At 37.7% G+C, this 26,458-nt stretch overlaps 1 protein-coding gene across 5 annotated transcripts in view; it reads right to left on the reverse strand.

Annotated features, from left to right (window-relative positions):
• The window catches only part of LOC118447512 (uncharacterized), a 191,315-nt gene that overhangs the window by 78,892 nt on the left and 85,965 nt on the right, over positions 1–26,458 (reverse strand). For 3 of the 5 annotated variants that reach the window (XM_035879524.2, XM_085663770.1, XM_085663768.1), the window contains exon 3: positions 6,515–6,566. The exons of 1 other annotated variant lie outside the window; for it this stretch is intronic. The gene's annotated coding sequence lies outside the window, so the exon portion shown is untranslated. Of the gene's footprint in view, positions 1–6,514; positions 6,567–22,097; positions 22,163–26,458 lie in introns of those variants that run through there. One more of the 5 variants, XM_035879529.2, reaches the window with a different exon arrangement.

A 26,458-nucleotide genomic window follows, 5' to 3' on the forward strand; every position in this document is an offset into this window, starting at 1 on the left:
AAGTCTAGCTAAGCGTTAGATAGAAACTTATTCCCTAGTAGTAACATCCAACGCAATTCGTTTCTCTATTTTGACATACATACACAGACCAAAGGGATATTTCCTTTTGGAATAAAATAAAACAGAATGACGTATAAATGGCGTAAATGCGATTTTTTTTCCTCGTTTACCGAACGAATATACACGAACGGAATAATGAAAAACATCGAACCGAGTGGTCGGTAGTAAGTAACTTAAGTGGCAAACTGTTGCACGACTGTCTCGTCCTTCGGTGAGGGACGAAGAGAAAGATAGCCTCGAGTAGACGAGAAGGAGGATCGAGAGGGAGAAGGTACCAGGAGGAATACAGTGAACCATCCTCGGTGCGGTAACGACGGGCATTATATTCAAACAACCTCATACTACTACTACTACTACTACTCCTCCTCCTCCTCCTCCTCCTGGCTCCGTGATGCTTAACTTAGCTCGCCTCGATGTACGGCCATGGATCTCTTCCTTCGTGAACGGTAGTAGAATCGAGTGAAAATAAGAGAGAAACCGTCGAGTATAGTAGAAAATAGGGCTGTATCTTTTCAATAGCAAGAAAATGAAATATTTTCTACCGGGAATATATGAAAATAGAAAATTCCTATCGCAATATGTAACTATTAAATTTGCTAGACCATTTCCGGTTTAAATAAAATTCCATCGTCGAATAGATTTTTGAAAGAAAATTAAAATATGCGCTTTATCGTGCATACCTACGTAAGGATATGTACGTACGTACATACGTAACCAGAGATTCATATAGAAAATTCAAAGTACCCGAGTGACTACGGACACGACAAAGTTATGCACGTATATACGTAAGAATATACGATATCATAAAATGTTATAACGTAAGCGAAAGAATAAGGATAGATATATTTGCTCACGTCAATCGATGTTGAGAAATCTGAGAAGGATAAAGACTCCGCAAGTTTTTCTACCGTTGCCCTGTTGATAGGAACAAAAGAGAAAGAGAGAGAAGGATGATGATGAAGAGGAAAAAGGAAAGATTGAAACTGTGGAAACTATAGCTTCTCGCTTTCCGGAGAATGTAAAGGCGCTTAATTGGTTTCTACTATGGCGGTTACTAACCGTACTCGATCGTTTCCTCTTTAAAAATCCTTTCGTCGGATCCTTCCTACCTGTTACGATCTTCTAACTGTATAAACCAGATTAATTAGATTTAACAAATTTATATGAATGGACATTAATAATGATCCGATAAACGTATCTATACGTAATTGGCCGAGAATGTTAATTTGAAATATTGTATCTATAAATGAAACAGAAATTACATTAGTTACATAGACTAGAGAAAGAAAGAAAAAGAGAGAGAGAAAGAGAGAGAGAGAGAGAGAGAGAGAGAGACTAATTACTTCCAATTACACTCTAATTACGTTATCGTACGAATTCGATATAACGAACTTTCCGTTCTCGTCGATAAATTGAAAGATTGACGCAATATGAACGTAGGTAGTTTCGAACATGAGTATATTGAAATTGCAACATCTTGGTCCAGGATTGGTTCAGGTAGGAAGGAAGGGCCGATGGTGTTGGGTCACTGGGTCGAAGACGAAGATCGTCGCTACGTACATATATACCTTTACGTCTTGACGCACACAAGCCAGTTGATATCGATCGCGGTATGCTGGCCAACTAAGTATATATACGCGCGTACTAGCTAGCTGGTGCACCTGCGCGCTCGCGCGTCCGACCAACCAAGCGCGAACACGAGCGAGATAGCGACGAAAGAAAGAAAGAACGAACGAACGAACGAACGAACGAACGAACGAACGAACGAACGAAACGTTCTCAGTGCAGTTGCACCGTAAGAGAGAATCGTAAATCATGTAGGCGCCACTCATTCACCTCTCTGCATCGTCGCTTCGTCGTCAGGGCTCAAGATTTTCCATTATTGTCGGTTATTACTCTGATAAAAATTACTACGAAACTTTTCTCCCGATCGTTGAATCAAACATTAAAATCATTAATAAATCTGTCTGGTTCTTTTAATCTCGCGTCAATTCCTCAGACCGACGCGACTTTTAATCTTTAAGGTAAAAAAAGAAAAGAAGAAGAAAAAAAAAAAGAAGAAGAAAAAAGAAGAAAAAAAAAGGAAAAGAGAAAAATGAAAATAAAAAAGATATAAAACATATAAAAAAGGTAGATACACGACTAACGAGATAATAAAATGAATAAAAAGTGTAATTGTTATGTGACTTATTACCTCTTCAGTTAGCTACTATCTATTTATCTGTCTACATATACGCACGCACGCATACATACATACACACACAGACCACATCGATTTATTTGATATTTTATTGACTGAATAAACTCTTGTTATAGATAGGTCGTTGTTTATTCTCTTTAATCCTTTCATCGACGATTACAAAACCCAATCGATCATGAATTGAAGCAAGGAGTCTCGAATATAGAAGACGGAAACTCTTGTTATCGAATCGTCGGACTACTACTACTACTACTATTACTACTACTACTACTGTTATACTAGGAGAAACGGTAAACTGGATAGCGTGTCCCGAGAGATGTAACGTCGCGAGCCCGGTAAACTCTCAGCGAGCGCTGGTAAACCACGCGACAAGCGTGCTCGTCTATTCATAGTCGTATTGTGTGTGGATGCTTATGTACGCGTGATAGACGTGAAAAGGGACGGAGTAGGAGGGAGGTCGGGGAAGAAGATATATATCGAGATGCTGGACCAATGCTCAATACACGTGTCCTTCTAGAATTAATCGATGGAATTAACTGCCGACATAACCTTCTCTACCAATACCAAATGTATAATTTAATCTCCTCGACATTCTCTCTATAACAATTATCAATTAACGATAACGAGCCGTTAAAAATAATCCGTAATAGTATTTTGTCGAGCAACTAAATTAGAAAAAGTGGGAAGATTAGAGACCACGCGACGGAAGGAAAAAGAGAGAGAGAGAGAGAAATACAGATACACATATATAGACAGAGCAGGTAAGAGGCAAGACACGTTAAGTTACTCCAATGACACGGAAGACAAAACGGGTACTCCCGTTTGACAAAGCCTTCTATTACCCACATAATCCTTCCCAACGATGTATTTGTTGTCGTTACGTCGAGCGCGCGAGGGTACCGCTTGAAAACGCTTTAAAGGATTTACTAGACCGGAATGCAGCGAGAATGAAAGGGCTTTTCTTCGAGGAAACTCAACGTGGATTCGATACGCTAGCTTTCTGCCGTTGTTGCTCTTTTGTACGGCCCATCGACTACTACTACTACTTTTCCTTCTCTTTCTCACTCTCTTTCTCTCTCTCTCTCTCTTTCTCTCTCTCTCTCTCTCTCATTCTCTCATTCTCTCTTATACACATGCCCTTTTAAAGATTACATAACTTTAATTAATTTCATCATTTTCCCTTTGTTTGTAGTTCCGCTAAAAGAGAATGTTAGCAAAGTTAAAACGTAGAAGAAAATTCAATTGATAAACGACCCGTTGTATTTCGAGGATGCTTAGAATATACAAAGAAGCACTTATCGTTAAAGAAACAAACAGAGGTCGAAAAGATTCTTGCCTAGATAAAGTGGCCGACGAAAGGAGGTCTCTCGCAGTGATGGAACACAGACGACCGATGACGAGGACAACGAAATACAGGAAATATTCTTTCTACACGCTCGACCTAATTCTTTCTTCCTTCGAATTTAACGTCATACGTCGATAAAGTAAAACTATAAAAATCTATTAAATCTCTGTATATAAAAATCTGACAATTAAATTCACATTAAAAATTATTCAGAAAACTAATAACGATGTGATAGTAAAGCAAAGTTTTTGTTGACATACTCTCTCTCTTTCTCTCTCTCTCTCTCTCTCTCTCTCTCTCTCTCTCTCTCTCTCTCTCTCTCTCTCTCTTTCTATTGTCGACGACTCGAACGATCAAACTGTTCCCAGCTTTTGGTTATATCGATAACCGAAGAGAAAAGATAAACACTGGCTTGGTAGATGCCAACAACCGCGTGCTAATCTATCGAGTGTTTGTAACGTAACGTATTATTGACACAAGAGCATCGTGACAAGCACGTTTTACGTGAAAGCTGATGTAAAGAGAATAGAATCAGAGAGACGGAAAACGTGAAAGAAAAAGAGATAACAAAGAAAGAAAGAAAGAAGAAGAAGAAAAGAAAAGAAAAAGAATGAAATTTCATTTTCAAATAATGAAATGATTCAAAGACAAGAATGCGATAGAATGATACTTAAAATCTCAGATATCTTTTTATCGTTTTCAACGTAGGTGCATATACCTAATCAGCACGTAGGTATGTGCACACTCGAAATGCATATATAGATGTACCTCGACGGAATTTTAACGTGCAAGTGCACGCGTTGCATTCATGTTTCGAGTGCGAACGTTAACGAAGCACAAAGGAGGTAGAGAGAGAGAGATAGAGAGAGAGATAGAGAGAGAGAGAAAGAGAGAGAGGGAGCAATATACTCATCGACCACATAGTTTTCTCGACAAAATGGGATACGTGTATTCCCTACTATCTCGTTCTATTATGCAAAGTCATACACGCATCTTCGCATCGTATTCGTCCAATCGAATTTATCAAAACAAGAATAGCGATAGATAAATCAAAGATAAATCAAAAGTTAAAAACGCAATGATCATACTCCTATTCATTGTTGTATACTTCGTTCAAGATCAATGATAAAAGAAATGAAAGATGTTGGATCGAAATGGAGATCGCTAGTGACGTTTCGTTAACGTTGCAATGGAAGATAGAAGGGGAGAGAGAGATAAGAATAGAGATAAAGAGATAAAGAGAGAGAGAGAGAGAGAGAGAGAGAGGATGAGACGAGAAGCGCAGACCTAGTTTTCATATTCATCGAGCTTTAACGAGGCCCTTCTCTCGGAGCTAAGTCACTGTGCTCGCGTAAGCTCTCTCGTTTACATACTTTAGACACCAGTAAAATCTACGTTCTCTCTCTCTCTCTCTCTCTCTCTCTCTCTCTCCCTCTCTCACATACTTTTTCTCTTCTTTCTCTCTCTCTCTCTCTCTCTCTCTATCGTACTGCATTGGTAATCCTCGTATCGTTCTCAACGAGTTTTACGATGGAATCACGAGGGAAGTCATAAATGAATACTGAGAGAAAGAGAAATTAAATCTTGGATCAAAAACGCGTCCTCCCAGAGATTTCGAGGGAATGTCGATGCACGTGAATTATTCGTAGCTCAATTAAAACTAAACGAGATTAATTCGATATCATGTCGCACATCCTTTCTTTATCTTTTCTTCTTTTATCCGTTCATATTCTTTCATTTCTTTTTTCTTTTTCGAAAAATCATTTGACCAGATAGATCAAAACGAATACTTTTATATAATAGATCTTGAACACATTTATTTCTGTTTCTTTCATTTTTTTTCCCCCATCAGAATACAAATAAACGAAAAGAGAGAGAGAGAGAGAGAGAGAGAGAGAGAGAAAGAGAGTTAATCGGATAACGAATAAAAGAAATTCGATCGAATGGTTGTTAAATTTGCAGAGAATAAGTCGATAGCAATGGACATTCCCCTATTTCCGATCCGATTACTTCGCGGGCTTTATTTCTACCTTCGATTTATTATCGATCTACGGTGATTAAATTTAATTCGACAAATTACATAGATACGTCAGGACCTATCACAGAATTTAACGATTCTTCCAACTGTTATCGTTCTCAGGAATCCACGTATGTACTTACTTACGTACGTACATACATACATATATACATACATAAAAGAGAAAAAGGGAGAATGAGAGAGCGAGACGTTTCGAACGCTCAAGTATCCCGAAAAGCGAGTCGGTTAAACGTTATACGAGGAGCCGTATAAACCGCACCGCACATCGTATAAAGCATATAAACCTGTAGCAAGAGAAGATAGAGGAAGCAGAGGAATAGAGAAAGAGAGAGAAAGAGAAAGAGAGAGAGAGAGAGAGAGAGAGAAAGAGATACTAGGAGAACGTTAGCGTACGACGTATACGGCAGCGTGATATAGTTACTTGCATAGTTACAGCCGAGTATTATTATTGCCGGTGCAGGTAATTGCTTCTACGTTCCGTGTATGGTCTCGCAGGAGTGTAGAGAGAAGCACGTGTGCGAAGGTCGAAGATGCCGCATCGTGTCGTTACTTCGCGCCCGTGCACACTTGCACCGCACTTGCCCACCACTTGTCGTGCACTTGCCACGATACCCTCTCTTCTTCTCTCTCTCTCTCTCTCCCTCTCTCTCCCTCTCTCTATTTTCTCTATCTTTCTCGTTCGTTAATGATCTTCGCACAGCATCCGAGCCTTTCATACACGTTCTTTTCTCTTTGCGATTTTTCAGTCATTCTTTCTACATCTTTCTCTGTTCGTTTTTCACGAGAAGAAATTAAATCTTGTAAAACGTTAATTTATTAAAAAAGAAGAAGGAAGAAAAAAAAAAAAAAGGAAAAAGAAAGAAAGACTTACGTGCGTTAAATCGAAGATAACGTACGATCCCGAGCGCACGAACGGCACTTACCTGTAACAGAAAGAAAAAAAATTTATTAGTATAAAAAAAAAAAAAAAATTAAAAAAAAAAATAAAAAAAAAATAAAAAGAAGAATACAAAGAAGAAATAAAAGAAAAAAAAAAAAAGAATGTTTCGCGAGATCGAAATAAAGGGAAGGAGGAACGTTAAAATTTTTACGAGCAGTCGGCTCGTTCTTTTTTCTTTTTTCTTTTTTTTTTTTTTTTTAATCCTTTCCCTCGATTTCTTCCGAGCGATCTTTCGGCGCAAGGTAATCCGATTTCGCGCTTTTGTTTCGGAGCTTTTGAAGCTCGTCAAGGGCAGAAACACGACGGATCGGCCGAGCGTGCGCTAGCTATGCCCGGGCTGTGTTGGAGGCCGTCCGAGAAATGAAGGGATATTCCGGTAAACAACAATGGCAAAGCGCGTCTCGACGCTCCACCCGTAGTAATCGACGCTAGAATATTCATGAATATCAAGTCGTGCGCGTAGAACGAATAAAGAGAAAAATGAGAAGAGAAAAGAGAGAGAGAAAAGAGAACGAGAACGAAATCCGACAAAAGATGTCAACCATTGTCGTTCTCGTTTGCAAATGCATTTTGTCTATCTATCTCTTTCTTTATCTCTTTTACTATCTCTCTCTTTCTCTGTGGAGAATTCTAGAGAGAGAGAGAGAGACAGAGAGAGAGAGAGAGGGACACGGAGAGAGAGAGAGAGAGAGACAGAGAGAGAGAGAGAGGAAAACACGATTGGCTCGAAGCATTCGGAATATTTTCTATTTTTTCATTTATTTCGACTGTCTCTCTCTCTCTCTCTCTCTTTTTCTCTCTTTCTCTCTATGCCGGCTTCATTGAAAAATATGTTTTTAATATTAAAAATCTCTTGGAGAATTTTGCAAAAACTATTTTGGCCGTTGCGAAACGTAAACGGGGATGAAGAAAAGGATATGTACGGGTTCGTTGACAGGGAATAGTAGATATTGTTTTTTGAATTAATAACAATCCGTGGGAATATTCAAGAAGAACGCTTGGTGTGTAGTTTATTTAGTAGATAAATATGTACATATATATACACGAGTGCTTGACGTTTAAATATCGATAGAACGAAATAGCTTTCATCTCGGTGAATCGTTAAAAATAAAAAAAAAAAAGTAAAAATAGAAAAAAAAAAAAAAAGAGAAAATATATGTTTTCTGTTTCTTTTTCATCGAAAAATCAAAGAAAAGAACTGTGAAAGCCATAATAAGGAACGAAAACGACGATAAATCTTAAAAAGGGTTAAAGAGAACTAAAGTATGTTCTTCCTCTCTCTTTCCCCCTCCCTCTCTCTCTCTCTCTCTCACTCTCACTCTCTCCCTCTCTCTATCTCTCTTTTTCTTTCTCTTCCTCTTTCGAATGCATCGAACGCCGCAGTTTGCTACGATGCAACTCGTGGACGCAGAATCGCAAGTAGAAGTTGAAAATACAAGAAGAAGAAGAAGAAGAAGAAGAAGAAATAGAAGAAGAAGAAGAAGAAGGGGAAAAAGAAGAAGGAGAAAAAGAAGAAGGAGAAGAAGGAGAAAAAGAAGAAAAAGTGGAAATCTACTATGGTAGCATGGAGGAGAAACGAAGTGTATAGAAAGAGTCGAGAAAAGGCGCGGCTCACGGATTATAACGTTTCCAAGAAAGAGTCTTACTCGGCCGCTAAGACGTACTATGGACTGCGATTTACTCTACGAGACTCGAAATTGTTTCGCGGTAATACGTGTTCGAACATCCTTGCAAATGTTTACCGAGCATAATGAACGATTGCATCGATGTCTGAAAGGTCCGAGTGCTAAGAGAAACGTCGAGTTATTCGCTAAAGAGTTATCCTATGTTTTTTTTTCTTTTTTTTTTTTTTTTTTCTACCAACGGAGAAGCACACGCGTGTGTATGTTTCTTGGAAAATGAATTTTTCAAATTACGTAAATTAGAAAGAAAAACGAATGATTAGCCTTTAAAATTGTTTTCCCATAAAACGAAATTTTACGAGAGAATAAAAGGATTCAGAGTGAAAATGTATGTATAATAATCTAACAGGAGTGTTCAAGTTCGATTTTCATGGTCGAGAGGAAAACTTTTCTTTTGGGTAAAAATGAAGTACTTTAAAATCTCGCTTAGGAATCGAGCTTTCCTAACAATGGCGGATGCGCAGACGGAGGAAGAAGAGAATTTGCAAAAGCGAAGAGGAAGTAGAAGAAAAACAACGACGGAGAGCTCTTGTCGTCGTCGTCGTCGTCGTCGTCGTCGTCGTCTTCATGCTTGCATTATGGGACGTCTTAAAGTAGTTTGCAAGCAAGCTCGAAAGGAGCGTCTTCATCGAATCGAGGAAAAGCGCAAAGTCGAAGAAAGAGAAAGAGAGAGGGAAAGAAAGAGAGAGAGGAGAGAACTTTGAGAAGGAGAAAAGGAGATTAATTAGATCATGATGATAAGACTGGACCGTAACGGGTTATAAGATACAACTAGAATTTCCTTGTCTAGGAAGTCTCAACGTTTTGAAGAAGCATTTGTACCTGGGTAACCATAATTTGCAAAAGCGACCGAAGATTAAAATAGTCGAAAGCTATTTTTCCCGTTGCTCCCTCTCTCTCTCTCTCTCCCTCACTCTGCTATATCTTTCTAGCCTTCTTTTTTCTTTCCTTTTTTATCATTGTCAAAAGAATTCTCAAAGTATTTCATTCTCTTGTTACGCGTGTCATGTTATTAAAATTCTGTTCGATTTATTTCCTGATAGAATAATACTCATCATAGATCGATCGCGTGTTTCTCTTTTCTCCGGGACATTGAAAAATAAAAAAAATAAAAAAAATAAAAAGAAGATCGATAATACATTGGCCCGATATATATTTGAACTCTGTCGTCTATATGCACACAGAAAGAAAGAAAGAAGATAGAAAGATAGAATCGACGTAACAATTACCGAGGGAAGCACGACGATCGCGTTCGTGACAACGACCTGTCAGCATCGAGCGGTGTCATGCGAAGCCGAAGAAACGAGCCACGACACGTAGCTGTCGTGTGAGAGATTCGAATGGCTTAAAGGCTCGTGGCGTGGCACATATGTATGTACCATACATATGTCCTTTATGCATGTGTATAACTGAAAAGCACAGTCACGGGAGAGAGGTAGCACGAAGTTACGAGAGAACACGCGCACATACGCACGCACACGCACAGACACACATTTGCCAGAATCGCGACGCATGGAGAAACATTCCAACGGCAGTTTACACATAGACACAATGTGGGCTTCACACGCACGTTTCCGTTCTCTCGCACGGCCGACCATTAGTACATTACATCGGGAACACAAGAGAATTATCAACGCGAGTTTCAAACATCTTATAGCACTGAACGAGATTTCGAAGATATTTTCCAATATCGATCTTGATAGCTTCCGATTCGCTTGATCGAATTTCGTCGGCCGATCGATTCGCGAAAATTATTCAAGAGGTTTAATGGACGTATTAATTAAACGTTATAGCATTATACCGATTATGAATTCTATCTGTACACACAAGTAACACGCGCACACACACACATAAGAATATTTTCATGCACGGAAAAAACAATGTGGTATTAATGATAGTAGAGTACAATTGTTTGGAAAAGGAAAAAAAAGAAAGATAGAAAAAAAAGAGAAAGAAAGGAAAAAAAAAAAAAAGAAATATAATACATGTTACACGTTTAATTCTATGGCACGTAATCGATCGATGTATAAAAATTCTATAAAATTTCATGATTATTGAAAAATGAATCTAGCACAAATCGTAATTGACAGATTGTTTCATTTATTTTATTAATTTATTTATGTTTGAATTTTCTGAAGAAATGAAGACGATAACTTCAGAGTACACATCGAGAGAGAGAGAGAGAGAGAGAGAGAGAGAGAGAGAGAAAAAAAGAAAGAGAAGAAATTGAATGCGGGCACCCGTTGGCAATGTTTTCGCATAAATCGCCAGTTCCTCAAGGCTTGAGATGTTAGCGCGAGATGGCACGCGAGGAGAAAGCGAAAGCGAACACACGGAGACCTCGAGAAGGAAGGCACACGTAACAGTTGCGCGAGGTCGTAGAAGGCTACACATTCGTCGGGAATGAGAAAGATAGATAGAGAACGAACGAGAGAAATAGAGAGAGAGAGAGAGAGAAAGAGAGAGCGGGAGCGGGAGAAAGAAGAGAGTAAGGGGACTTACTGGTTGGTACACGTGTGAGCTGAAACGATACGATAATGACTCGTGCGTCGTTGTAACGCCTCTCGCGTGTCTATGCTCTTAAATATGAAATCTCTTTCGACTTGTAGAAGAAGAAGAAGAAAAAAAAAAAACGAAAGAAAAAGAGAAACAAACAAATAGAACAAAAAAGAAGAATAGAGAAAAGAAGAGGTGAAGATCTATGGAAAAAAGAAAAGAAAAGAAAAGAAAGAGAAAAAAGGGAAGAAAAGAAAAGAAAAGAAAAGAAAAGAAAAGAGAAGGTAAGGGTCGAAGAGGTAAACTTTGATTTTGCTAGGATTACCAGTAGTGGTCGGAGGGAGTAGTAGCCGGTGCTACTCTACCACCAACATTCGCTTTACTTTACCAGTTCACTCGTTCCACCTTCGAAGAGAAGATTCGACCTTCCAAGCTCAAGCTCGCTTTCCGAGCTTCCACGCTGAAATCCTGCGATATTGTACCAGCCGCTTATCGCCTTCCTCTTCCTTTTCTCTCTCTCTCTCTCTCTCTCTCTCTCTCTCTCTTTCTCATTCACTCACTCTCCCTCTTCCTCTCCCTCTCTCTCTCTCTCTCCTCCTTTCATCTCTTTTCGTCTCGCAACGAACGGCATCAACGACGGCAGAGAACGGTAGGAACAGATTTCTCTCTTCTCTCGTCCCACCGTCAACCACAGCATTTTGTTCGAGTCTGGCGGATTATTGCGGTCACGGAAACTCGAGAGAACCGGTACACCTTCCTTTCTCTCTCTCTCTCTCTCTCTCTCCCTCTCCCTCCCTCCCTCCCTCCCTTCCTCCTTGAGAGAAATATATATATATTTCTCTCTCTCTCTCTCTCTCTCTCTCTCTCTCTCTCTCTTTATCTCTCTCTCCTTCTCCTTTGCTCGTTGTAATCTCCTTTTATCTTACGCCGTGCGTTGCACTTTAGAGTTCGTTGTATCGCGTCGTCATGGTCGATGCACCCTGCGAGATGAACGCGTTAATCCGAACAACTTTTCTGCTTCTTCTCCGAGTATTTGACTAACGTTCAAAGTAATCGTTAAGACATTCTTCTTCTTGCTTTCGCTAATATGTTGTCCCTACGTCGTTTTATTTTCTATCAAAAGTTTTTAATTTTATTTCCTCCATTTCGTTTTTCGTTAATCCAATGAATGAAAAACATCATGCCTTGTCATATAGAAAATATTCCCAAAAACTTTTCCCAAACAATCCCAATAATAAATTTGATTTACATATTTGCTACGTAAGTCAAAGCTCTTTCATTGATTAATCATTCATTGAAGAAAACTCGAAAGGACGAATTTCACGTTCCAAAGGATGTTCTCCTTAACTCTTCGTCAACTCACTCTGTCTCTCTCTTCTCATTTAATAATTACACTCTATTCGACCTCGTTTTCTCCGATGCAAATTCAGCGGAAAGCACGCGAAACTCCGTGCTGGATTTATTAAAGTTCCTTCTCTCGTTCTGAAATATACCTACACGGGACTCGCTTTATACCTCTTTCCTTCTCTTCCAACAGGAGAGGAGTTCGAGGAATGACTTTTGAAGCACCCGACGGACCTTTCATGCGGAAAGTCTGTGAGACCTTAATGGACCTTAGTGAGTGGCCCCGACGACGACGACGACGACGACGACGACAGTATATACTTCGATAAACCGTTATTCCAGGATCAAATTGCCCGAAGCTTAATTCCCGTTCTCATCGAAAACAAACGCGCAATGCAATTTTCGAGTCGAGATCTGCCAGAATCGTAAAAAAAAAGAGAAAGAAAAAACAATATATAAAAAAAAAAAAAAAAAAAAAAAAAAAAAAAAAAAAAAAAAAAGAAAAAAGAAAAAAAAATACCACTTGTCACGGGAATCAACGGGATTTTTTTCTCTTTCCTTTTCTTTCTTTTATCAAGACATTTCGATGATCGAATTTATTCGTAAAGAAAACCAACCAACAAAGACGAGAGAATTCCGATTGAATTCGATTTGATCGATGCTCTTCAACTTTGTACCCGCGAATGGCGTACTACCAAAGAAGCTTTCAACAACCCGTGCTTTTCTAATTTATCGCCCTCGATGATTTTCCAGTCGGCAGTAGTAGTGACCGTGTTATAGTCAAACATGTTACCCAGCCTCAACTTTGCATCTCAAAAGCTGTAATCAGATTTAATTCCGCAATTAGTCGGTTAAGCGCGTAAATTGCGAGAGGGGAATCGAATTTTGATTATAAATCCATTGCTAGGTAGTGGCGGACGTTTAAATAGATTACGCTGTTACTCTAATAATTAATGCGTTCGTTAATGCGCCGGACGTTGCTCTAACGATCAAGATCGATAAGAAAAATAATATCTACGACGGATACGAAGCTAACAATTACAATTCTACGTAGAAGAAAACGAATTCTTTAATGAGACTGCATTATCATTAGAAAATTTTCTTATTTAATTAAACGAAGTAAATGTTTGCGTGCGTGCGTGCGTGCGTGTCTGTACATGGATGTAGTATATGTCTCTATGCTGATAAATATCGTATCGAGAAAAATATGAAAAATTAACTCGAATCAATTTAACGCGATTGTTAAATTCGAATCGATTAAAGGGCGATGATAAATACATAATCGAGGAACGAATAGAAACGAAGGAGGTTGGATAGAAAGGAATTAGAGCACGATCACGTTCTACTCTCACTTTGAAAGTCGGAAACAATTCGTACTCCGCGTTGTTCTCAGAATAGAGACGACGTTAAATCCGAAATAGGTTTCCGCGAAGGAGTCGTCGCTCGGTCGACATATTCCTCGCGCTGTCGGATTTATTTTGGAACGACGGCTATTCGTGACGTCGAAGAGGAGAAGAAGGAGGAAATGGAGGAGAGACATCGTGGACTTTGTAGAGAGTGGAAAGGAGTCTTCGTCATATCTCTCTCTCTCTCTCTCTCTCTCTCTCTCTCTCTCTCTCTCTCTCTCTCTCTTTCCCTCATCTCTTTCGCATAGCTCTCACGTTATTAGACACGTGACATACTAACGCCCGAGCAAGCATGCATTTCTCGCATGCATAATTGCATCATGCACGGATAACGCATCGAACGTTTCTCCCTTTTCCCAATTTTGAACCTTCGAAACCGCAAGAAAATCGTATTTTGATTCGTTAATGGACGATTTAAAAACATAAGTATTTCGTTAATCGATATTGATAATTCATAGAGACGAATTAAGATCCTTCATAAATATCGAGCGGCTAAGATTTGACGAAGATTCGTATCAAATCGTAGCATCTTTTAATTTCTAATTTGCGAATAATTTGAAGAAAGACAAATTGTCCCCGAACACAATTAGCTACGTCTTTCATCGAGTTAGTCGAAGGTGGAGAAGTGAGGAGGTAAGGATAGAGGAAGGGGCTCGGAGGGAGGACGACGAAGTTCGTCGTAGACGAAACGGATCGTCGTGCGGCGTAGGCATTATCGGTGAAGACCGAGAAGCCTGAGTTACGCTGCTTAATGCGGATGCAAATATTTGTCTTTCACGATGCACCTAAAGGATCCTTCGAATACTTCGAAATATATACCGCCTTAGTCGTGTATAATTTCTCGACGAGATATATTCTATTCCCATCCATTTATCAATATGAGCGTGCGCGCGCGTGCATACAAACATACGCACGCATACGCGTATATACGAAAGGACGCATACATATATCCAACATATTTTTTACAATTGAAATTCTTTTTTCTTTTTTTCATTACGTTCGACATCAAACGTTACGAATGATATTGCTAAAAAAAGAAAAAAAAAAAAAAAAAAAAAAGAGAAAACCAAAACAGGAAAAAGAAAAAAAGATCGATGACATTACACGTGTATTCTACAATGGCAAAAAGCTCGGTATAATTATAGGAAACTTTTAAAGAGACGTGGAAGAACGAGCGCGTAAATAAATTGAAATAAGAGAATAAGGGCTCGTTTATTCGACTACGAGCTTTACGACGTACTAATTAGCGTTCCCGACAGGTAAATACCTAACTGTAGATTTAAAGGCGAACCTCGTTGATCTGATCCGTGAGTAATGAACTCTTGCGCATGCGAGCTAAACAGAGAATGAGAGAGAGAGAGAGAGAGAGAGAGAGAGAGAGAGAGAGAGAGAGAGAGAGAGAAAGAAAGAGGAAAAAGACCGAAACCGGAAGTGAGTATACATCGATAAAATTAACGGTATCGAGTAGTCGTGAAATCTTTAATTCTACGACATAACGTCGAAACTAACGATTATGAATTCCAATAATCGATTAATTATTATCCAGAAATCTGAGTTTCGTTTATGGAAATATTAAAGCACATATGTACTTGCATACACATTATCAAGTAAAACATACACATACTAACTGTAATTCGTTCACCGATCGATCGGCAGAAAGGTGATCTCGGAAGTAATTGTCTACAGTTATATAGATCGTTTATGAGAGACGATAAGTTGAAGTTGGTTTTCAAGGAACGAGGTAAAGATCAGCGTAACGACGTACTTTACGCCGTACCAATAAAAGTGAACCGATCAAAAGTTGGCGGGTCTCGAGAGAGCGTGTACGAACGAGAAAGAAGAAAAATCAGGGGTGGAGGATGAAAGAACGGAAGAAAGAAAGAATGAAAGAAAAAAAGAAAGAAAGAAAGAGAGAGTAGGAAAATCGAAGAATAAAATGCTTTTCGGTTACTTCCGAGTTTCTCGAACGAATCAAAGACGTCGGAAAAGAACGCATTTCGAAAAAGGTTGAAAGCGACGATAACAAGGAATGAAGTTTTTCGTATATATAAAAACTGGAGAGAGAAAAAAAGAAAAAGAAAAATCGATCGATCGATCGATTTTAGGTCCTCGAATAGAAATACGATACATTATCGATGATGAACTTTTCGTAATTATCTATCCGAAGAACACGCAAAAATAATCCATCGATATTCTCGTTGAATTAAATATCAAATTCCAAACATTTTTCACGATTATATTCCGCTACTTCCTTTCTTACTTATTTCCTTTTTCCTTTGATTATGTTCCTTTCCTCCTTTTCGCCGTTGCATTCGTTGCAAGAAAAATCTAAAGGATTTATTTCGCCGAGATTTTATCGCGAGATAAAATGTCGCGCAACGAAGTCCTCCTCCTCCTCCTCCTCTTCTTCTTTTAATCCGAGTCGAATCACTTCACTTTTATAAACAGTTCGAGCCAGGGGAATCGTTGAAAGAGTCCAATTAAATCTTTTCAAGTTAAACAAAAAGAACCATTCAGACTCTTAATGACCGATAAATCGATTTTCACGATCGCACGATGGCGCTTTTCGAAGCTTGGAAATATATATATATATATATATATATATATATATATATATATGCTTCTGCTTACTCCTGCAGCATTGGTGCGAGTTGTAAACGAATCGAAGAGGGTGAGAAAGAAAAAGAGACGAGAGGGAAGAAGGGAGAGAGAGAGAGAGAGAGAGAGAGAGAGAGAGAGAGAGAGAGAGAGAGAGAGAGAGAGAGACAAAGAGACAAACACAGAGAGAGAGAGAGAGAGAAGAGTACGAATTAATCTCCCTATTAGCAGTCGCTCGTCTCAATTGCCCTCCTCCTCGACCTGATTTTCCCTCTCTATATATCTCCTACGAGCACGTCTGACCGGAAGTCGAACGATTTATCTCGACTCGAACTCGATCGAACTGATTCATCCGAACAAGAGACGAGAACTTATCGATAAGAAAACTAATGGAAAGGAAGAAGAAAAAAAAAAAAAAGAAAGAAAAAAGAAAAGGCCAATCGGTTATTCGATTATTTCATTCTTTGGAATAGAATAAAGAGAAGATAAAATGTTGAATCCATTTAAATAGGTAAGTTCGATAACGTTTTAAAGCGATTTGAAATTGATATACCATTTGACCATATTTACGATGTCTCCCTTTTCATCGGCAACGATTCTCGAGTATCGATCAACGTCGATTTCGCTCTTTGACACAGTTTCCTTCTCTCTCTCTCTCTCTAATACACTCTCTTTAGCTTTAATTCCTCCTCTCGAGCGATAAGAGGAAGGCAGCGACGTGTAACGCGATATGCGTGCGTATAAATCGCGTCACGTCGATACGTGACGCCAACGAGGAATCGACTCCCCTCAATGGATATTTCTCTGCTTCATCGCCGTTCGAAACTTCAAAGATAATTCTCGTGACATCAACCGATAAAAATATTGTTATAAAGGAACATTTAACATTACGTAAACGTTTCTATTTCATTCTTTTGATCGTTAATATTATATATATATATATATATATATTTTTTTTAATCGTTATCCTACGGAAATAATGTCGTGTAGGAAAACAAATAATAAAAATGTTTCAAATCGTATTTCTACGGTAAGTACTTTTTGCGTTTCGACGTATCAATCGTGACTAGTATCATGTATTTCTCCTTTTACGTGCCAAGAATTCGAAGCTATATCGTATTCGTCGAACGCAGCATATCATCTCTCTCTCTCTCTCTCTCTCTCTCTCTCTCTCTCTCTCTCTCTCTCTCTCTCTCTCTCTCTCTCTCTCTTTTCCCCTTTGAACGTTTCAAATACTTCGATATATTCAGATATATGTATATTTACATATTTCTGTAAAGGAAAAAAAAAAGGATCAAAATAGATAAAAGAAAGAAAGAAAAAAAAAAAAAAAAAAAAAAAAAAAAGAAAAAGAACGAAAGAATTGCGTAAAACAACGCAAGCTATTCATATCGTTCGTTCAAGCGGATAAAATTATTTGCCCCGTTATTTCGATGTTCGATACACAATGAAAGCGTAGCCTCCTGCTAGCTACATTATAACATTAAAATAAATCAGGAATTAAAATACCGATGTGTAAATGTAATTAATTTTAGTTGTGTAACACGTTAATTAAATATTAGCTATTAATTAAATATTGATTTTAATACATATTAATATATAATTTATATTTTTCACATTCGATTTAATTATATTTAATATTGATTTTACATAAAATGTATTAAGCCTTCTTTTAAAACTTATCATTATATTATTCTTTTGATTTCGTTGGTTTGGTTTCGTTCGACTCTCACTCTCTCTCTCTCTCTCTCTCTCTCTCTTATACTCACTACTATATTTCTCCTTTTTTATTACAAACTTGCATTCGTCTTTGTTCAGGGCGATTTTCTTGCAGCTATTCTACCTCGTCGTCGTCGTCATCGTCGTCTTTTGTTGTTGTTGCAGTCTAGCTGTTCGCAGACGAGTACGAGGAGGAGGAGGAGGAGGAGGAGAAGGAGAAGACGGAGAAGGAGAGAAAGGAAGAAGGAGGACGTACAGTAAGTAAGTTTCTGACGGGAAATCGATGCCTAAGCGCCACCGTAGCCACCGGCTGCTATGCTAGATTGTGTAAGACGGTTACAACATGCCGCGCGTTATAACGTCGCTGGATGCATCTATTTCCTTTTAAGTGCACCGAAGAGGACGGGGCTAACGTAGTAAGACGTAAGAACGAGTTGTTGTTATTGTTCCGAAGAACATTACCTTTGAAATTTTTCGAAGAAAGCCCTTTACAAATTTTTCTCCCAGTATACATCGTAACGATAACATAAATAAAACATTTTAGAACGAGAAGAAACTCTAATCTACTAGAGATCCACTGGAATAGATTATTATACATATATTATTTGTACTATAATCGATATATTAAGGAAAAATATTTTCTTAGCATCTACGCAATCCGCCTCAGATAATAATATTAATAATAATAATAATAATAATAATAATAATAATAATAATAATAATAATAATAATAATAATAATAATAATAATAATAATAATAATAATAATAGTAATGATAATAAGAATAATAATGATGATGATAATGATGATGATAATAATAATGATCATTCTAATTTACAAACAATGCTCTCCATGATCGCCCATAATAACGGTACCTTCATTATTTTGGCGAAAATAAAATAACTCTACATTTCAATTACACGAATCACAGGAGACTCGTAAAGCGATAAAAATGCGAAACCAACGAGAGAATCGGCCGGCTATAAAGTTGCAATTACATGCTCGCGCTCGCGCCCACTGAAAATCGCATTTAAAATCGTTGTACACCAACGTCGAACACATTTCTTCTTTTCGTCCGTCCATTCGGTTGTTTGTTTTATGCGTGTGTGTGTGTGTGTATACATATATATATAGTGTGTATATAATATATATTATATATAAATATATATATATATATATATATATATATATATGAGAGCTTTAAATTTCTCTCGCGTGCGGACATTTTAACGCGTGCTACGCCTACCGTTAAACTCTTAATTATCCTTTTCGATTTTACAAACGCTGAAGAAGTTTCTTTTCATCGTAATTAACAAAAGAAAAAAAAAAAAGAAAAAAAAAAAAGAAAAAAAAAAAAAAGAAAGAAAGAAAAGGAAAATAATATTCATACACAAATCTGTTCTATATTATTTCGTTTTATGTATATGTATAACTCGATCGATAAGATTGTACACACGTGGAATGCATGAAATAAGAGAACAAAAAAAAAGAGAGAGAGAGAGAGAGAGAGAGAAAGAGAAAAATATCGAGAGAAACAGAGACGAAGAAAGAAAAGTATGAAAAGTCGCTTACATCAGAGGAACGTTAACGCGCTCGTAAAACGCGGAAATGATTTACGAGCGACCGCGCGTTGCTCCGTATTAAAGCGTTCTGCTCGTCCAACTTCTCTTCGAGTAAGAAGACTCACTCGTTCGTCGTTAACGAAGACGAGCGCCCGAAGAAGATGAGTTTCTTCGATGAATCGACGACTTCGTAACTCTTCCTTCCTTTTTTTTTTCTTCTTTCTTTATTTTTTTTATCTGTCTTTTTTTTTTCTTTTTCCTTTTCTTCTTAGTTCTTTACACTTAAGCTAAAAGAATATCGCAAAAGCTTTTCAACTGCTTCAAACTGAATCAATTTCAAATTCATTTCCGCTTTTCCTAAACTAATAAAAATTAATTATTAATTAATTCTCTAACGAAACGTTTCATGCGAAACGACGGTTCTTTCTCCTACTTTTATCTTATTTCCTTTTTATTTTTTTCCTCTGTTTTTCTATTTCTTTTTTTAATGTACATTTTTGCACATATAAAATTTTTCTATTCGAAAGGGAGAGAACTATAATACAATTTTTCATTCCTATTAAGAAACTCGAGTAAGCAAAGCAATGAGAAAGTTTAGCGACATTACGGGCGACTTTATCGTCGCGAGCAAAATCTCTCGCGAATTCTGCTAATCCGAACTTGGCGTGTTCACGAGTATATATATATATATATATATATATATATATATATACCTCACTCCCGAGGAGATGTGCTCCCGAAACAATCCTTGCGATTGTGCTTTAACAAAAAATAATAATGCTCCGAGCGAGAAACTTTCCCCGGTCGAGATTCTCTCGTTAATTATTCATCCGACATCTACTATTTCCAAATAGTTTAGATTTCTACCTGAGCGTTACTTTGATTTTAAACATTAACAAGATTCTCTAATGTTCGTTGTCTGTCGTATAATGACTTTAAAATCAAAATTATTTCAGATCGTCGAGGAATTTGAGAAAAATCAATGCGAATAAAGATATCTCAATGTTTAATAAATCCATTAATTAAATCATTAAATACTTTATATAGAACGTATAGAATGTTGATGTAAAAAACGAGTTTAGAATCCTAATCCTCTTCTTTTTTCATCTTTCTTCGGTAACCTCAATGAAAAATATGTTCTCACCGTTTGGATGTTTCATGGCTTTTCTCTCGCTTCTCTATCCCTCTTCAAAGCTCCCGCATGCAAGAACGATGCACGTGCGAGTCCGACACACACACACACACAAACAAAAGTACATACATATATTCGTGTAAACGTCAAGAGAGAAACGCATTTACTCGTTCGCTTACATATATATATATATGTATATATATATATTAGATACTACGCACATACACACTCACGCATTTACCTTCGAAAAGAGAAACGAACGCTGTAGCTGGTGCTGCTGGTGGTAATCGGCGAGGAATACTGAGGTTCTTCGCAGAGTTTATGCGAATTTCTGGGGAGAATATTTATCGAGAAGATAAATGGATTTCTTCTTCTTGAGAAAGAGAAAGAGAGAGAGAGAGAGAGAAAGAGAGAGAGAGAGAAAGAGATAAAGAAAAAAAAAAAGAAAGAAAAAAGAGAGAGAGAGAGTGGATATTCATAAAATACTCGGAGAGAGCCATGATCGATGGGATCGGGGAATTTGCTAGTGACAATGTAACTATCTCCAAGGAATTGAAATTATTTCCTTTTTCGAGATACGATTTTTCCATCTCTTTGACCCAACGTGTATATATATATATAAATAGTTAATGAGGGGTAAAAGAAAGAAAAAATTCTATTGTATCAGTAAAAATTTACAAACATCTAATATGATCATTTTAATTGGATCGTTCATTCTTTGAAGTTTTTCCGACAAAAATACAGGATAATGTAGGAAAGAGAGAGAAAGAGAGAGAGAGAGAGAGAGAGAGAGAGAGAGAGAGAGAGATAAAGAGAAAGAAAATGTAATTCGTATTTCCCATCGATTTTCTCTCTTACGAACTCGATGAGAGTCGATGTTTCCTTACCCACCAAGTTCGTTGCTTCGATCGCTTTCGACGAGCGTTAGGACGACGAGAACGATCGTACCCGAATGGCTAATTAGTTACGGTAATTGCTTCTCGTTCGATATTTCACGGACTTAACTCTCCGTTCAAAGCCACGGAGAGATATATACATAGGCGAGTCAAACTCGCGGATTTAATTACCTTGCGCCCGAAATCCGAGCCGATCGAAACGACGAACGAAAGAGAAGAGGGCTTCGAAAAGAGATAGCCGCGAGATTGCTTTTCTTTCTCTCTTCTTCTTTTCCCTCCATCCCTCCTCCCCCCTCCCTATCTCTCTTTCTCACACTATCTCTCTTTTCTCTATCTTGTCAGCACGCGTGCCTCTTTCTCGTCACGTCGCTACGTTGAGTTTCCAATAGAAAGTTTCTACTAGCAAAGTACTTTTCCCTACTTCTGGGAAATGAAAACTAAAATTTCATCGAAAATTTTATATCATCGAAATTCTACTTATTTCCTCTTAAGAATTTCTTCACAACTTTTAAAAATATATCTATGATATATTTTAACGTCAAACAATTACATATATATATATATATATATATATATATATATATATATATATTGATTAACGTTGTAAGATTATTACGATGAAATGAGTTGATAGGTATACGAGAGAAAAGAGATCTAATAGAATTCACATATTACATACCCTAGAAGTAAAAGGTCAAAAACAAGCGTAAACCAAACGTAAGAGGACGTGTGACCTGTTCGATGATCCACGAAGAACTGATGTGATATCTTACCTTTCAAAAGGTGAAACGCCTAAACTTCGAACGGAGCGTCGAACAAAAACTTTCAATCTCGTGACTTCAACCGTTTGTTTACATCGGCTCGAACGATCTTTCGTGTCTTATACTAAGAACATTATGTGTATATATATATATATGTATGTATTATCGTATACGTTCTTCTTATCGTTTATTCTTAAATACGTATATAAGTTAAATTCAAAAATAAAAGAAATTTTATGATCGTTTTTGAGAAGAAAAATTAAAAGAAACAAACTTAATTATCCGTGGATATAAATGGGTAGATATGATATATATATATATATATATATATATATATATATATATATATATATACTCTGATGGGACGAGGGATGTCGAAGAAAACGAATGAAAAAAATTAAAGAGAGATTTTGCACGTTTTTGGACAAACGAAAACGAACATATGTACAATGGAACAATAGACGTCCAACTCACAACTCTCTCCTCCTCATAAAACAAAAACAAAAAAAAAAGAAAAGAAAAAAGGAAGCAGTCAAAAAAAAAGCAAAGAAAAGAAGTTGTACGCAAACGGTCGTTGAACGAGGGCTGCGCGTTTTGGGGGAGGTGACGAAACGTGATTCCCGCGCGCGCGCGCGCGCGCTTCTCTCTCTCTTTCCCTCCCTCCCTCTCACTGCGCACGTGCAAGCGGCGCATAAGCTCGTTCTGGTGGTGTTGCTGCTGCTGCTGCTGCTGCTGCTAACACATCGTCTCGCGTGTAAAGGAGAGACACGCGCGCAGGGACGCATAGGGTTAACGCACTCTGTGATTCGTGCGGGAGAGAGAGAGAGTGAGAGAGATTAGAAGGGCGAACGAAGAGAGATGGTGGAAGAGGAGGAGGAGGACGCAGAGGGCTGATCGTGAAGCGAGAAGCGCGCGCGCGGCCATCGATCCGCTTGAAAAACCATGAATGTTTCTCTCTCTCTCTCTCTCTCTCTCTCTCTGTCTCTGTTTCTCTCTCCTCTTTCGATGCTTTCCGACCCTATCTTCTCGATTCTTTACTTTATTACCCAGGTATTACAGTGAAACGTCGATTAATACGAAAAATCGATTATCGGAAGTGATATGCCTCCCCCATTAATTCCAATAGTCGACCTTTCGTTATTCTTTCCTTTTTTGTTTTGTTCTGTTTTGTTTCATTTCTACCCTCTTCGTGAATATGTATTACATACATGCGTCAACGAATTTTTATGCGCATGCTATGAATATACAGGCTTTTCTACGATTAATAAAAAATCGAACAAGCGCTAAAAAATAGATGTATATGTAATTTTATAACTTATCTAAATATATGTATGTACACACACACACACACACACATATATATATCTATATATATATATATGTTTCAATTAATGAATAATATATAAATCAATTACGGTTTATCCGAACATTAGTTTTTACTCTGTCGTAACTTTCAAAAGCTTTCTTCGATTCCTTTGTCATTCCATCTGCTCCGAACCTCTTCGCCAAGATAAATTATTAATCAGTTCGCGAATAAATTAGAATCGAATCAGAATATTAAGTGGTCTCGCGATTAATCATCGCCATCCGACAAGTGTTACGAACGAACCCACGGACGCGACTACGCGAGGATTATTAAAAGCTCGGTCGAAATGAAAAATTATGCTCCTGTAGGATCGTTAAAAATCGATTTTACTTACGGCCGTGAGGGATCCAATCCTCTGAGAGAAATAATGGGGGGCCCCCCATGCATAACATAACTTGTATCAAATATTTCGTTGAAGAAAAACGCGATACGAATCGTCGTTGCTTGGCTGTTATCTCTCGATGATAATTGATCGTTATCGACAAATTAAAAAAAAAAGAAAAAGAACAGCGACAAAAAGAAAAAAGAAGAAGAAAAAAAACAGTGTAGAAAAAAAAGATTTAGCGCACGCGAAAAAAATTTCCAATGATAAAGTTCTTTTCGAAAAATAAGAAATAAATTGTGTCGAATGAGACCTTTTAATAGGAAAAGAAAGAATGAAAAAGGAAGATGGCTTCGTTTCGAAGAAGCAATAACGCTCGTTAAGCGATTTTATCGTATCTCCTCTTTATTTTCGATCGTATCATCCTCTTCTACGTATCTCTTTCTCTCTCTCTCTCTCTCTCTCTCTTATTCATTCATTCATTCATTCATTCTCTTTCTTTCTTTCTTTCTTTTCGTATACGTACGATATGCATCGTTAAGTGCAACGTACGTTGCATCGCGTTACTGAGAATCGTACTGTGCGATCGCAGCGGGAGCCAAGGATATTAAAACGAGACGACGGGAGAAGACAAGACGACGGGAGAAGTTTTCCTTTCGCATTACTTTCCTCTCTTTCAAATTCATTTAACAATCCGAAGAACGCATTTTCAAATACACATTAAGAGAATAGAAATTAATCGTGAAAAAAATTATTCGCACGATCATGATTTTTAATATTTCAAGATTGTATTCTAACGTATTATTTTATCAGTCGAATCTTAGGAAGATCGCAAAGATCCTCCTTTTCCTCTTCTTCTCTTTTCTTTTTCTTCTTTTTTTTTCCTCTTACCACTATCCCTCCCCCCACCCGATTTCTTTTCTCTCTCTCTCTCTCTCTCTCTCTCTCTTTTCCATTTCCTCTTCTCTCTTGTGAATTCCACAAAGACGTTTCTACCAAGTAGCTTTCCTCTGGAAGGCGCGACGAAGCGAACGAGTTTCTCGCGGCGATGTTTACCTCGGCTGGCCTTGCTCCACTTTCCGATAGCGGCGGCGACGACGCGTCGTTTTGACGCACTCTGTCTACGTGTATGCGCGTATGTATATGTATGTATGAGTGGGCGTACGTATACTCGTATGAACATGTGTGTGTGTGTGTGTGTGCTCGTATATATGTATGTCGAAACAAGTATGAGTTTTCTTGTATAAGCGAAGGTAAACGTTACAAATATTTTTACAAAAATATATAAATCCGTAAAAGAAAGAAAAAAAAAAAAAAAAAAAAAAAAAAAAAAAAAAAAAAACAAGAAAAGAAAGACAAGAAAAATCATCGATTAATAAAGCGACGTGTAGAGTAGAAAAAATTGTTCTAGCTTATCGACGATTGCGAACACTCGAGATATATTCGAGATTTCAATCGTTTCCGTGTTTAGTACGTGTGACAACGTCGACGACTCGCAAGTCGTATTTATAATTGAATCAAAATTAAATCCATCGTAAATGCGTATAATTGTGTATTAACGAATAAAGAAAACCTTTATCGTTTACAATACTTCGTATTAAACGTTACAAAGCTTCGATGATTTCTCGAAATATTTGTTTGCCTCTTTTCGTCTTATCTAGAGATAAAAAGTATAATATAAAATGAATGGAAGATGGAAAATGAGAAAACAGGGTTCGACGAACGAAAAAGATAATCGAGGGCCATGCCGTACTCAGTTCAAAGGTCATCGAAATGAGACAAGAGAAACACGTAGTGTAATTTGGTTAAGCTTAAGTTGTGGGTAGCAACGAATCAACAGTTTATTCGATGCCACACGTTGAATCTCGTAACGTTTACCGAAACTCCGTCAAGCAGGAGGGTTGTTAGGGAATCGAGTCAACTAAGTTCTCGAAGGGGAAGGGGCAGAGGCGAAAGGAGAATGAGAGAAATCGTAAGGGGGCTGAGGTGCTTCAACTACTTCAATGGTCCAAAGATGAGAAACAAACAGACAGACAGCTAAGCCAGAGTGAAAGAGAGAAAGAGAGAGAGAGAGAGAGAGAGAGAGAAGAAACGAACTGTTCCTTTCATTTTTTTTCTTCTTTCTTTTTTCTATAACAATCTTGACACGATTTCTATTAGAAAATCAGTATTGATTCTAATATAAAAATCTGTATGAATCGGCATGACAAACAAAAAATGTCTACGCATTTCTTTACCGTTCATTATTCCATTTATCCGATGAAAACGTTTACGTTTCTTTTTCTAGATTGAACGACGATCGTGAATTAATGGAACGGAATAAAAATTGTCAGGTACGATGTTGGGTATTTAGGGCACAACAATACTACCCCGCCTTGTCATACACAACGAATCGTTTTTCCGTATGGCAATTTCGTGTAAAACGAGTTTTCACCGGGCGAAAGGAAGAACTGGATTATATATATGTGTGTGTGTGTGTGTTCGATAATAATAAGTCGAACATATGTGGAAAAAGAAATCGACTTTGAAAGAGTTGCAAGAGTCAATTAGACGTCTGATAAGTTACGCGCGGATACTCTTGCTCGTGTCAT

This window comes from Vespa mandarinia, chromosome 1 (genome assembly GCF_050613455.1).
Source record: "Vespa mandarinia isolate Hongniang chromosome 1, ASM5061345v1, whole genome shotgun sequence".
Taxonomy (NCBI): Eukaryota; Metazoa; Arthropoda; class Insecta; order Hymenoptera; family Vespidae; genus Vespa; species Vespa mandarinia.